We start from the raw sequence: 13,684 nt of genomic DNA, 5'->3' as shown, positions 1-13,684 counted from the left end.
AAGCTCGTACTTTTTTATTTGGCCTGTATGGAGTTAGGTACTTCCAGTAACTGGTGTGGCATCATCGACGCTACTCTACGGCGCCAAGAAGTTGGGTTCCGTGCTGCCTGATCATATGTTGACCATATCACAACGCTCCGCATTATATTGGAGCAGAAAAACGAATCCCAGGACTTTCTTCTGCTGGTATTCGTTGACTTCGAAAAGACGTTCGATCGTCTCAACCACGAAAACATCCGGGACGCACTTAAGTATGCGTAGAGGAGTTTCATACAGATAAGCTAGTGCATCACATCGAGGCTCAGTACAAGGCGTTTTCGAGCAAGGTTTTTCATAACGGCGAGTTGTCCGACCCCATTAGGGTTATTGCTGACGAGAGACAGGACTGCATTTTATCACCGCTTCGGTTTCTCATCGTTATGGATGAGATATTAGTTGGAGCAATTGACAGAAAATCTACTCGAGGATTGCCTTAGAATCGTCTAACGATGGAGCAGCTAAATGACCTCGACCTAGCCGACGACATTCATTGTCTTACTCGCACAACGCCGAAACGATATGCAGAGCAAGTTAGACGACCTCTCCGAGAGCTCCCAGGCAGCAGGTCTTACAGTCAATGTAGCGAAAACTAAGTCAATGGTAGTGAACACTGATAATTCCACCAACTTCACAGTAGCGGGACAACAAGTTGAGCAGTTAGACACCTTTCAATATCTTAGTAGCCAAACAACGCCCGATGGTGGTACCAAGACTAATATAGCCACACGAATCAGGAACGCAAGGGGTACCTTTGCAGGTCTGCGAAACATTTGGCGCTCAAATCAGATCACGCTACGTACGAAACCCCGAATCTTTAATTCAAACGTTAAATCCGTACTGCTGTTTGCCTGCGAAACGTGGTGCGTCTCTGCGGAGACAATGCATAAACTGCAGGTATTCATTAACCGGTGCCTGCGATACATCCTTCGTGCCTGGTGGCCTGATAACTGGCTATCCAATGAGGAACTCCATCGTCGGTGTCATCAACGGCCTATAGCCACAGAAATTCGTGAACGTAGGTGGAAGTGGATCGGACACACCTTGAGGAAAGGAGCGAACGAGGTTTGCAGAGAAGCACTCGACTGGAATCCACAAGGACAGCGTAGAAGAGGCAGACCCAGAGGCTCATGGCGACGGAGCTTTGCCAACGACATCCGGGCTGTAGACGAGAACCTGTCTTGGCGACAGGTAAAAGCCATGGCGGGTAACCGTCAGCAGTGGAGCTCTCTGATTTCATCCCTTTGTTCCACCGGACCGGCGGACATGGACACATAAGTAAGTAAGTAAGTAAGTGTTGTCCGACCCCATTACGATTACTGCTGGCGTGAGACAGGACTGCATTTTATCACCGCTTCGGTTTCTCATCGTTATGGATGAGATATTAGTTGGAGCAATTAACAGAAAACCTAATCGAGGATTGCCTTGGAGTCGTCTAACGATGGAGCAGCTAAATGACCTCGACCTAACCGACGACATTGTCTTGCTCGCACAATGCCGAAACGATATACAGAGCAAGTTAGATGACCTCTTCGAGTGCTCCCAGACAGCAGGTCTCAAAAGTCTATCGTAGAGAACACTACCCAAGTAACCGCTAAGCACAGAATTAAGCTTGACTGCTCTATATTTGCAAGTTACATGCTGCTTACGTAGCCAGGATTTGCATGGGGGGGGGGGCGGGTCAAGCCATTTTTTTTGTTAGAGCAGTTTCAAACCAAAGAGTTTCACTCACCTCTGGAGGAGGGCCAAGCTGTTGTGCAGAAAACTATTGGTTTAAGTAATATATTCAATGATTATGCTACAGGATTTTCTTTCGAATTAATCAAATAATTTAACTAACACAAGTAACCTTCTAATGGTTTTCAAAAGTTTGCGTACAATATTGCGATTATTATCTAAAATTTTTCTTTCGTTGGTTTAGTTGTGCGCCTAACAGTTGTACAGTTGCGCGCAGCTCTGATCTGGTTGCTCGCAGTCAAAGTATCTCTTTTACACTCACACGAAATCTCGTAAGAAACTGTCAACGCAAGACTGACGAGAAAAGCAACAATATTTCTCTCTCGTTCATCAGCTGAATGCTAGGGTAGCTTGATTCGTGTTTGCCCGTTCAAACATGGATAAATTATTTACAAACGCAATCAGCATTTAAATTTTATCATTTTCGGTTAACGTAAGACATTGTAACTGTGTTGTTTGTAAGTCTGTACGTAATAGATCAAAACAAATGTTATCTAAGCAAAGAATAAGAGCATAAACATTGAAAACTTACACGTGCTTACACTGTCAATAATACATGATTTACCTTTGCGCACAACTATATAAAGCTGAAAAACGAAATATTTTCTCGGGAAGCACAATATGATTTTTGCTAATTACTTTGCTGTTGAGAAGAATGCTTTACAATTTTTCGCAAAGATTGCATAGCTTCCGGCACTGTTGCACACGCTCGGCATACGGTTCCACAGACATATACTACGGTGATGAAAGGCTGTCCTGCCAATATCAGTTACACAAGTGGTTGGCAAAAGAGTGTCAGCTTAGCGCCTCCCTTTATAAGTCATATGTTCTCCATGTGCAAACTAACATGTGAAAAACCCCGATAGGCTTTTGGAGTTTTGTAAACTCGAAACGCAAATGCAATTCAATTCTCGCCAAATCTATCTTGATCTTGATGGATCAGAATCGCGCTCCACTACAGACTTCTGCCAAATATTTGCATCCCTCTACTCTTTGGTATTTGCAAATGAGTTCGCCTCCGACGCAGAAGCTGAATTGGCTGCCATGAGTGTTCCCGAAGGACGCGTCGGCCTCGACACTTTCGAAATTATTCCAGTGATGATTGTTGAAGCAACTCGATTGAAGCGATCATTTTCCCCCAAACCTGATCGGATTCCAGCCGCTATTAGTTTGTTGTATTTTTAAGAAGACTTTTGCACAAGGCAAATTTCCTAGTAGGTATTTGGAAACGATCTTTCATGTTTTCCGTTTATAAGAGTGGCGATCGTCGAAATGTTAGGAACTACAAAGGAATTACCAGCTTGTCTGCTTCCAAACTTTTTGAAATTATTGTGGGCAATGCCATGCTTAACCGTACCAAAAACTATTTATCAGGCTACCAGTACGGAATCATGCCTGTTCGACCGGTTTCCACCAACCTGCTCGACTTTACCTACTTCTGTATCACGCAACTTGAAGAAAAAGCACAAATCGATTTAGTTTACGCTGACATAAAAGCTGCTTTCGATCGGATCGATCATCGCATCCTTCTAGCACTGATGAACTGACATGACACATAGAAGAAAATCCTTTAAAAACCATCGTCCTGCACATTTTGCTTGCACACTAGCACCCTCTGTTATGCATGTTGCGGAGTAGCTTGCATTTGCAGGGTTTCATTCTGGAGGTTCTTTACACTTGTATGGTTTTATACTGAAAATTCGAAGCGCCGCGGTTTGGCCATGTTGCGAAACATGCTTTTTTGAAAAATAAGTTGTTTTTGAATGGACGGAATTAATGCGAGTGTCTCGTCTGTTTATCTGTGCTTCTAGCGAAACTGCATCGTTTGGGAGCTTTAGAGCAACTTGGCTTGGCTTGAATCATATTTACGCGATAGAGTCTTGCAAGTCAAGTTAGAATCGACTGTTTCATCTGTGTATACAAATAAGTCTGGGGTTCCTCAAAGAAGCAATATGGGGCCCGTGCTGTTCATATTATTCTTCAACGATGCTACTAGAAACCGGATACGTACTTATCTACGCTGATGATGTTAAATTGTTTCTCACCGTGCGCTCCATGGACGACTGTCGCCGGCTCCAAGGATTATTAGATGCCTTTGTGAATTGGGTATTTTAATTTTCCCAAAAAAGTTGCTTTTTTTACCTCATTTGATAGCCCATCGTTTTCTGAATCTAACAGTTCTTTTTTTATTTCAATTGAGTCAATATTTGATGAAAAAATTAATAAAAATCAAAAATAGAATGATTTGCTGTTTGACAGATATCAACCAAGCCGATTGATTGAAATGATGTCAGAAGTTCTCTTCCTCTCTTCTATCTTTCTGATAGAGCCGATAGAGCTTTTCATTTTGACCGAACTTTTGACAGCTCCCATATGAAACTTGTATCGTCTGATGACCATAGTTTACCTATCCACTGTGTTGTCGAAGGCGAGTTGAGAAGAAAAATGGTTTACTTATAAGCTATCGTCTAATTCCAAAAAAAATTTTGAAATGAAAAAAATGCTTTTTTTTATTACTTTCACTCGTCAAATTTGGAAAAGTCTTCATGTGACTTTACAGTGACATCATATCTTATCATAATATGCGAGAATTTAAAAACCGCTAAAATACCCAATTGATGCCAGTTCCACTACTTGATAGTGAGCACAGCAAAATGTGAGGTAATAACGTTCCATCGCACCCAAAACCCTGTCATCTTTGACTACAGTATAAATGGACAGTTAGCGAGCTCGGCATTTTACTCTATACACTAAACTTATGTTTAACCACAGACAAACAGACGAGACACTCGCGTAAATTCCATCGCCAATCAAAAACCACTCATTTTTCAAAAAAGCATGTTTCGCAACATGACCATACCGCGGCGCGCAAGTTTTGCTTCGAGATTTCAGTATAAAACCATACAAATGTAAAAACCATACAGCATAAAACCGTGCAAATGCAAGCTACTCTGCAACATGCATAACAGAGGGTGCTAGTGTGCAAGCAAAATGTGCACGACGATGATTTTTAAAGGATTTTCTTCTAAGTGTCATGTCAGTTCGTCAGTGGTAAAAATATTTATCAATATTTATCACATATTGAATATTTATGCAGGAAGTGATTTACCCCGTGCTTCATCCTCACCTTATATATGCTCTCATTGAGTAAAACAACTATCAATCTGTCAAATATGAAATGGTTCGCATTCTGAACTGATTTTAACCACTCGAGGAGAAATAACCATCAAACTGTCAAATTTTAACTAAAAAGTTAAAAATTTCGCGAAATGGTTCACAGCCTAAACTGATTTTAACCACTCGATGAGAAACAACCATCGAACTGTCAAATTTTAACTAAAAAGTTAAAAATTTTGCGAAATGGTTCACAGCCCAAGTTTTAGTTTGCCCGTTCTCTGTCCTCTGTGATCAAAGGTAACTTTTTTCCTTGCTTTTTTCAAGGTGCGTTCTTACCATTGCTGTTGGAAACCCCTTGGCTTCAGCTGCAAAGCACAATATTGCAAGGGTAAGTCGCTGAGAACATTCCGTTCACCTGATTCATAGAAATTTTGTTCAGTCTGTGCCTTACTGTGCCGCTGAGGTGCTGATCGTGTGAAACCTGCCAAACTCGCCTGCGCCCAGCCAGACTGTTTTGATCGTTTTGACAATAACAAACATTGGCAGGGCTGCCAATTTTTAACATTTCCAAATTTAAATGTCAAAAAGGTGGGCCACAGTGTGCCATGAGCTGTGAAATGAATGTACCGCAATTGTAATCCATGAGGTAAGCTCCCAAGTAACAACGGTAGCTGAATTGCAAGAGCAATGGCTGTTTACGGGTTGGTTTAAGGCGATCAAAGCTGCATAAAGTAAGCACTTAAATGGTGTTTAAATAAGCGATGTTTAAGCTACTTTAAGTTTTTCAAACCAGTTCTCTCCCAAAAGCTCATAAACAAGCTTAATAGCGGATTTTTCTGCTAAACAATCTGCTTCTCAACAGCCATAAACATCAAACCGTTTTACGGCTGCTTAAAGGTGTTAAAATGTAGAGTGGAAGCTTTCATTAGGCTCACAGCTTTCAAACTACTTTAGGGCTGCTTAGAGGTGTTAAAGTGGCTTTACAAACTTCTACCAAGTTTTTTTCGGTTCACAGCACACTTACTGTCAGATCATAGAATTTCGCAATTCGGCTGACAGCAAAAGCTTATCCGTTATCGACATTACCGACTGCTTCACGCTAGGCGGGCTAGGCTTCAGGTGTAAAGATATTCTCACTGTCTGTTCTGCAGATGCAAATGGGGCGGATCATACGGTGAGCGCTTATGGATCAAAAGATGGCAGGTTCAATTCCCGGAAAAAAGACTTGCATTTTTAATTAGCTAGCTTACTTATACGAATTAAAGTTATTCAAAATTAAAAATATCGCGTTCGAAACATGTTTACAGCAAAATAAAAAAAGGCCGCGTTGAATTTTTTAAATTTAAAGATAGATTTTTTTTGGCTGCATAAAGGTTGATGAAGCGTTGATTAAGCGACTGGAAAAGCAGATTGCAAAACTATTTCTCGTTCTAAAAATAGAATTGACAGCATTGCGCAAATTGGCTATTTAAAAGCGCAAAAAAGTTTCTATTAAGCTTCATTGCAGCTTCGAAAGCAGCTATTAATTAGCCTGAAGCTTGATAAAATCACCAGATTTAGATGTTTAAGAGCTGAAAAAAGGTTTTTATTTCTAAACCTAAACCCTAGATCAGCCACAGGTTGAATAAAATCAGCTATAAAAGCGTTTGATCAGCCTGAAATTGTTACTTGGGCTGTTCCTTAAATTGAGCCTGTAACAATGTTCTATAAGCGACTTACCCTTGCAATATTGTCTATCCTTTGCACTCTTTAACAAATCCCTATTCCGCTTAGATTGACTATATATAGAGTGGCGTCAGTGTCAAAATTGGAATGATAATCATCTGTCAGTGTCATTCCAATCGAGCAGACGACCAATCTAACGCGTATGCAGGAAAGAGAGAGAAAATAGGCATTGCTAGAGCATTGTACACTTTTGGGATGACATGTCGCCACTCTGTAAATAGTCACTCTAATTCCGTTTCACAAATAGAACAAACTTGGGCAGGTGGCTGCACTGTTTCGCACACATAGCGAATTCATAAAAAAAACTTGGCAGCTTTGTTCGTGTGTGGCGCATGTTTACAGTTGCCATTATTTATTTAACGGATTAATTTAACTAAATATTGCTGATTGCAAGCAAAATTGTACCATCCAAAGTGCGAAATCGCTCATAAAAGTGCAATCCTGCATTAAATTGTTTCGGTAACTTCGACGCGCTTTTTCGTTACATTCCGAGCAATAAGTGCGTCGAAGAGACCGAAACGATTTAAGCCAAAATAGCACTTTTATGAGCGATTGCGCACTTTGGATGGTAAAATTTTCCTTGCAATCAGCAATATTTAACGGCATATTATTTCTTGCGCGCCAGACAATAAAAATTGCAGCAATTTCCTTGCAATTGACAATATTGTCCAAAAATGTATACCTCCCTTTGAACCAAATGACTGTCAGGAGGATTCACCATGTAGGACCTAATTTTAAACCAGATTTATTGGCAGCCCTGCTGGTGCTCCGCATATACCAAATGCAGTTTGAATTTGACACTTTTGGAAGCGTTGACAGTTTTGGAAGCGCGATGTTATCCTCTGACAAATGAAGATAGAATTAACAAAAGGGCGAATGTCGCAAGCGTAAACAAACCGAGTGAGGGTTGATTTTGCTATGCTGGTCCAGCAAAAAATAACTCTCACTCGTTTTGTTTACATTTACAACATTCGCCCTTTTGTTAATTCTATCAAGAAATACATAGCAAGGGATAGCACAGCGCAACGAGGGGAGGTCCCCTCGCCATTATCGCTCGTGGAAAGCTGGATAGCAATAAAAATACTCACAGGAAGAGCACTGACGAACTGACATGACACATAGAAGAAAATTCTTCAATAACCATCGTCCTATACACATTGCTTGCACACTTGCGCCCTCTGTTATGCATGTTGCGGAGTAGCTTGCACGGTTTTATACTGTAGGTTTTTCACATTTGCAGGGTTTTCTACTGTAGGTTTCTTACATTTGTATGGTTTTATACTGGAAACTCGAAGCAACACTCGAGCGCCGCGGTGTAGCCATGTTGCGAAACATGGTTTTTTGAAAAATAAGTGATTTTTGAATGGACGATGAAATTAACGCGAGTGTCTCGTCTGTTTGTCTGTGGTAAGAGATACGCGGAAACTAAAGCCAACGATTTGGCATCAGTGTACAAAAACTGCCAGCACTTGCTGCAGAGCAAAATACTGTAGCAGTGTGACTTGATTGTTTTCAACATGATTCGCTTCTGTTTTGTTTACATCAATTTTGCACAATAGAGCGATATATCTTTCATCTTAATCATGACTCTGCAGAGTAAAATGCATTGAAAAGGTTTATACACACTGTGTCCATGTCCACTGTGCGTGACAATAGTTTAAGCAGATTTCATACAAAAAAGTGCAATTCCCAAGATGCTTGCTGGCACCTATATGGAGCTCGACTTTAAAAGTAATATTTTATTGAATTAACAACAGTGGGAATGATGAAAATGGATAATAAAGGTACAGATAGACAGACAAGACACTCGCGATAATTCCATCGTCCAATCAAAAACCACTCATTTTTCAAAAAAGCATGTTTCGCAACATGGCCACACCGCGGCGCGCGAGTGTTGTTGTATAAAACCATTCAAATGTACAAAACTCTACAGCATAAAACCCTGCAAATGCAAGCTACTCCGCAACATGCATAACAGAGGGTGCTAGTGTGCAAGCAAAATGTGCAGGACGATGGTATATCACAGAAATAAGTACTTTAGCATTTGAAAACACATTGGAATACATTGAAGAATGAAAAAAATTGTGATTTTCTATCCAGGATATGTAAACTTTACAGCGGATTCTATGTACTTTTGTTTCAACCGGAACAAAATCAAACATCAACATTTTTCTGCCATGAAGTTAATTAATTCGAATACTTTCACTTACCTTAGCGTCCGTAGATAAACAAATTTCTTCCAATATTTCGCTATCTAAAATCCTGGCAATTTAAACGGTTAATCAAAAATTGTATTTTATTTCAGCTTTTTTCAAAAATGCATAGAGTTTGACAGCGATTTTACTTTTCATCACTTTTTTTATGCAGCGCCTCCAAGCGGGCGATAGCTTGCCAAAAACACCTGTAATGTATTATATGTAGCGTGTCAGCAGTGGCAGGTTTCAGAGTACACCCATCACTTGGCATCATTCAAAGTAGTTGGCAGTTTGACTGAAATTGACTAATACGATGGTCCACCTATTCATCTGTATAATGTATCTGTATAATGTATAAGAATTATACCTATCAGATTGAAAAGATATTTTTTGTAACCAATTATATAAAAACAATATTTAAAATAAACGACTCTGAAATAAATCGCTATCTTTTCTTTTATTATTAAATTAATAATCTTAAATGTATTACCGTTGAATGGTATTTCAGGTTCACAACAAAGTTTAAAATTACCATACTCATGGTTGTTATTGCCATTCAATAAAAAAAACCACGATAAAATATACCATTATTATACTATGGGATACTCAGAATCACCATACCGTCAGGTAAAAGCATGGTAAAACAACGGGAGTCATGGTCTAGTCAAACATGGATGCTTTTCTGCAAAAATTCAATGTTGCATTATTTTTAATTTGTATGTATGTATGTATGGGGATAGCCACCATCACCTCAAGGGTTTCCCATTGTATGCAAGTAGAATTACTGCAGAATCGAATTTATCTACCCAGCAACTTTCTTGCCAATGCTGTTCGTGAAGGACTAAAAGGGGTTTGGGTGGATCTGTAATCAAAGTCGCTTACAGGATTCCACGGGAATATAAGACACTCCTTCCAGCATAGACCTCCGGTTTCTAGAAACATAATTTCGCCGTGCAAACTTATCTTGCGTGATGATTTGTGTGCTAGAAGGGCGCGTCAAAATCCTCTCCGACCTTATATGACTTGGGCTGGTTACCACATCCCTCATCCAGTCTTTGATTCATTCGATACCCTGATGCTCCCTCCCCTCCCTTTTGCAATGAACATATAGATTTATATGAATATAGTTATATGAATATGAATGCAGCAATATGAAAAAATAGTATAACGTATATATTTATAATATTGTATAATAATATAATGGTCATATAATAAATATTATAATATTAGATCTATAAAATAATACAATGTATTATAACTAAAGTGAAGTTTGTTGCACTGCTGTATGAATTTCCTTTCAAATGTTTTAAAAGTTGTAATTTTGAGTTTCACTGTTAATAGGCGTTTTTGACAAGCTATCACCCGCTTGGAGGCGCTGCATAAAAAAAGTGATGAAAAGTAAAATCGCTGTCAAACTCCATATATTTTTAAAAAAAGCTGAAATAAAATGCAGGTTTTGATTAACCTTTTCAATTGTCAGGATTTTAGATAGCGTAATATTGGAAGAAATTTGTTTATCTACGTTAAAGTAAGTGAAAATATTCGAATTAATTAACTTTATGGCAGAAAAATGTTAATGTTTGATTTTGTACCGCATGAAGCAAAAGTACATAGAGTCAGCTGTAAAGTTTACATATCCTGGATAGAGAATCACCAATTATTTTCAGTCTTCAGTGCATTCCAATGTGTTTTCAAATGCTAACGGATTTATTTTCGTGATTAGCATCACTTGCGCCAAGAGCCAAACATATAACCTATCAGTTCGTAAACATAAATACACTTGCGAAGCTCTAATAATCTCCCGAATCAGAAACAATATATATCAAATGAAAGGAAATGCATTTTCTTACCTTTATTATCCATTTTTATCATTCCCACTGTTGTTAATTCAGTAAAATATTACTTTTAAAGTTGAGCTCCATACAGGTGCCAGCAAACATTTTGGGAATTGCACTTTTTTTGTAGTTCCAATAATCATAACCAGGTAGCGAACGGTTGCTCTTAGTTTTCTCGAATTCGCCTATCCAACCCTAATTCACATCACACTCACATACAGCATGCACTGCTGCTAAACAAAAACGAAAACGCACACATTGATGGGTACCGGCAAACGCTTATTGCAAAAGTCATTATCGTCATTACCAGCTCGCTCTACCTCAATGCGCATTCCACACGATTCACGAAAAGAAACAAATAAAAAACTGCTATCACTAACACACTACCAACATCCGAGGTAGAATCAGATAAAGCCTGACGCTACCACTGTTTCCTTTTTTTCTTCAGCGTCACAAACGAATACTAGCGCTATGCAAACCTTACGATACAATTTCTTTCCGTAAGCATTCACATTGCAAATTCGGCTCTACAGAAACCACCAAATGACAATACTAGTATTCTGAGACAACAACTTAGCTAATATTTTCTGCTTCTACACTAAACGCCGAACGATCTAAAACAACCGACGCCATTTTGGTGAACAGCACCGCTTCATCACTTCTCATAATAACACTGGATAAACAGCACATATATTTTTGAAATTTCTTAATCATCTTAAAATCACTTTCTACCAGTTAGCCCACCACAATCACGAGATACACGACTTTCAACCAGGATAAATTCCACAATTTGTGCTATCAAATAAACACGACTGCACCGGCTCACACTTCGGAGCGAACTGCACTGTTGCATTATTTTTAATTTTACCCCTTAAAGCCTAGTATCCAGCTGAAAAGAAAACAGCTCAAGAAAAAATCCTGTTTTTTACCGAAGAAAATTTGACAACTGCAAGGCATGCATTTATCTGTCAGTTTTTCTTGTGGTAATAATTGCGCCGGATATTATTCCGTACGAAAAAGTGACGTTTCAATTCACTTGCATGTAAAACTACGCCATCTGAAAGTGAAATAATATTTCTTGTGAGGTGCATACTGCTAAAGAAATCGCAAATGGAAAATCTTTTCTTTGGCATTTCTTGGCCTATCTTTTTGCCCATTTCTTTTCAGGTCGATATTGTCAATTGCAAGGAAAATTGTAACCATCCAAAGTGCGATATCGCTCATAAAAGTGCTATTTTGCATTAAATCGTTTCGGTATCTTCGGCGCACTTTTTCGTTATCTTCCAAGCAATAAGTGCGCCGAAGATACCGAAACGATTTAATGCAAAATAGCATTTTTATGAGCGATATCGCACTTTGGATGGTAAAATTTTCCTTGCAATTGACAATACTAGGCTTAATATGGTAACAGTTACCATGATCTTTGTTTCAATCACCCCATTGACATCTCTATAACGAGCTGCAGTGAACGTCAGCGACAGCATGTCCGGGGCTCAAAATTTGACAGCGGGCCCAAACCAGACTGCTGGCAGTTGAGTGAAACGCAGTGCTGACATGCTATCTCATTTTCGCACACACGAGATGTTGGCAGCGAAAACATGGTTGCCTGCCTACGGGTTGGTTTCAATGTACATTAATTCCAGTTACAAAATATACTGATGAAAATATGGCAACACTGGTTTTGCCAATCGACGAAGATCGACGATCGACAAAAAATGACATGAATGATGAATATGAATTAGAGTGACTATATACAGAGTGGCGACAATGTCAAAATCAAGGGTATGCACCTCCACGACATCGCTATCTTGGTCTACAGAGTTTGACAGTACCCCCATTAAGGTGGACCCCTCAGTATTGTACCCCAAACAACAATGGCCGTCGCATTGATTTTCTATGAAGTGATTTCCCGCCCAGTATTTTTGACGTTTCCGATTCAGTCACAGAAAAATGGTTACGAGCCGGGGGGTCGAGGGTATGTAATCATGCTATCTCTTTCTCATGTAGGAGCAGGGGCTTGCGATGGGTGCCATGTTTTTGTTGCCAACATCCTCAGCACATCTCGACAAGGTTGGCAGCAAATTTACCTGTCAGACGGGCGCTATTTCCTGCATTTCTTGCAAATAGCGCCCTTCGTTAAGTCGACTGTCAAACACCGTTCGTTAAGATAAGGATAGCACCCCGCTGTGTAGGAGTGAAGAGAGCATCCTTCAACTAGTTCGCCGGCAATTAGAATTTCCATTGAATAATGCGTTAGCCGTCATTGGAACCGAAACGTCAGAAAAAACGGTTACACTGCAATCGGGTCTCCTACGAAAGGCTGAAAATCGAAAGGCTGAAATCTCGAAAGGCTGAAAACCGAAAGGCTGAAATTTCAAAAGGCTGAAAGCTACGATAGGCTGAAAATCAAAAGGCTGAATATCACGTAAGGCTGAAACATCATAAGGCTGAAAAATATATAAGACTTCGTCTATAAGGTTTGCCAGGGGAAAGCAAAGCAAACAGAACTGTTTTATTCATACGGGCGAGTATGTCATAAAACTTTCGCGGCTTTCTGCCTGCTCAAGTGTTCGTTATATGCTGTCCTTACTCGCTGCCGCTCGTTCGGACTCAACTAAGGGATAACCCCTACTAGTCAGTAAACCTAGGAAAATGCTTGCACCTAAATAGAGGAGGTGGTGGCCGGCGCTTCCGACGGCGGGTCGCCGGCGAACACTCGCGGCCTGCGGCCGTCTCGTCCTGAATCATCTAGGAATGTGTTTGGCACATAAACATGGGATCATTGTAAAAATCTACTGGAACACATTGAAACGAGATGAAAAGCATGCAATGCCTTCTCAGTGCACAGGTTAAGCTTAAATGATACGCTGTCCCCGTTGGACACTATAAAATGTAGTGTAATTATTTTTCATAATTCTTCGATTTAAGTTAAAATTGTGAAAAATTCTGAAATTTCTGCCTTTAGCATTACATACATATTGTTTATTCAAAGTTTCAGCCATTCGTTATTCAGCCTTATGAGATTTCAGCCTTTTGTCC

This window comes from Sabethes cyaneus, chromosome 1 (assembly GCF_943734655.1).
Source record: "Sabethes cyaneus chromosome 1, idSabCyanKW18_F2, whole genome shotgun sequence".
NCBI lineage: Eukaryota > Metazoa > Arthropoda > Insecta > Diptera > Culicidae > Sabethes > Sabethes cyaneus.
This window is presented reverse-complemented; position numbering follows the sequence as displayed.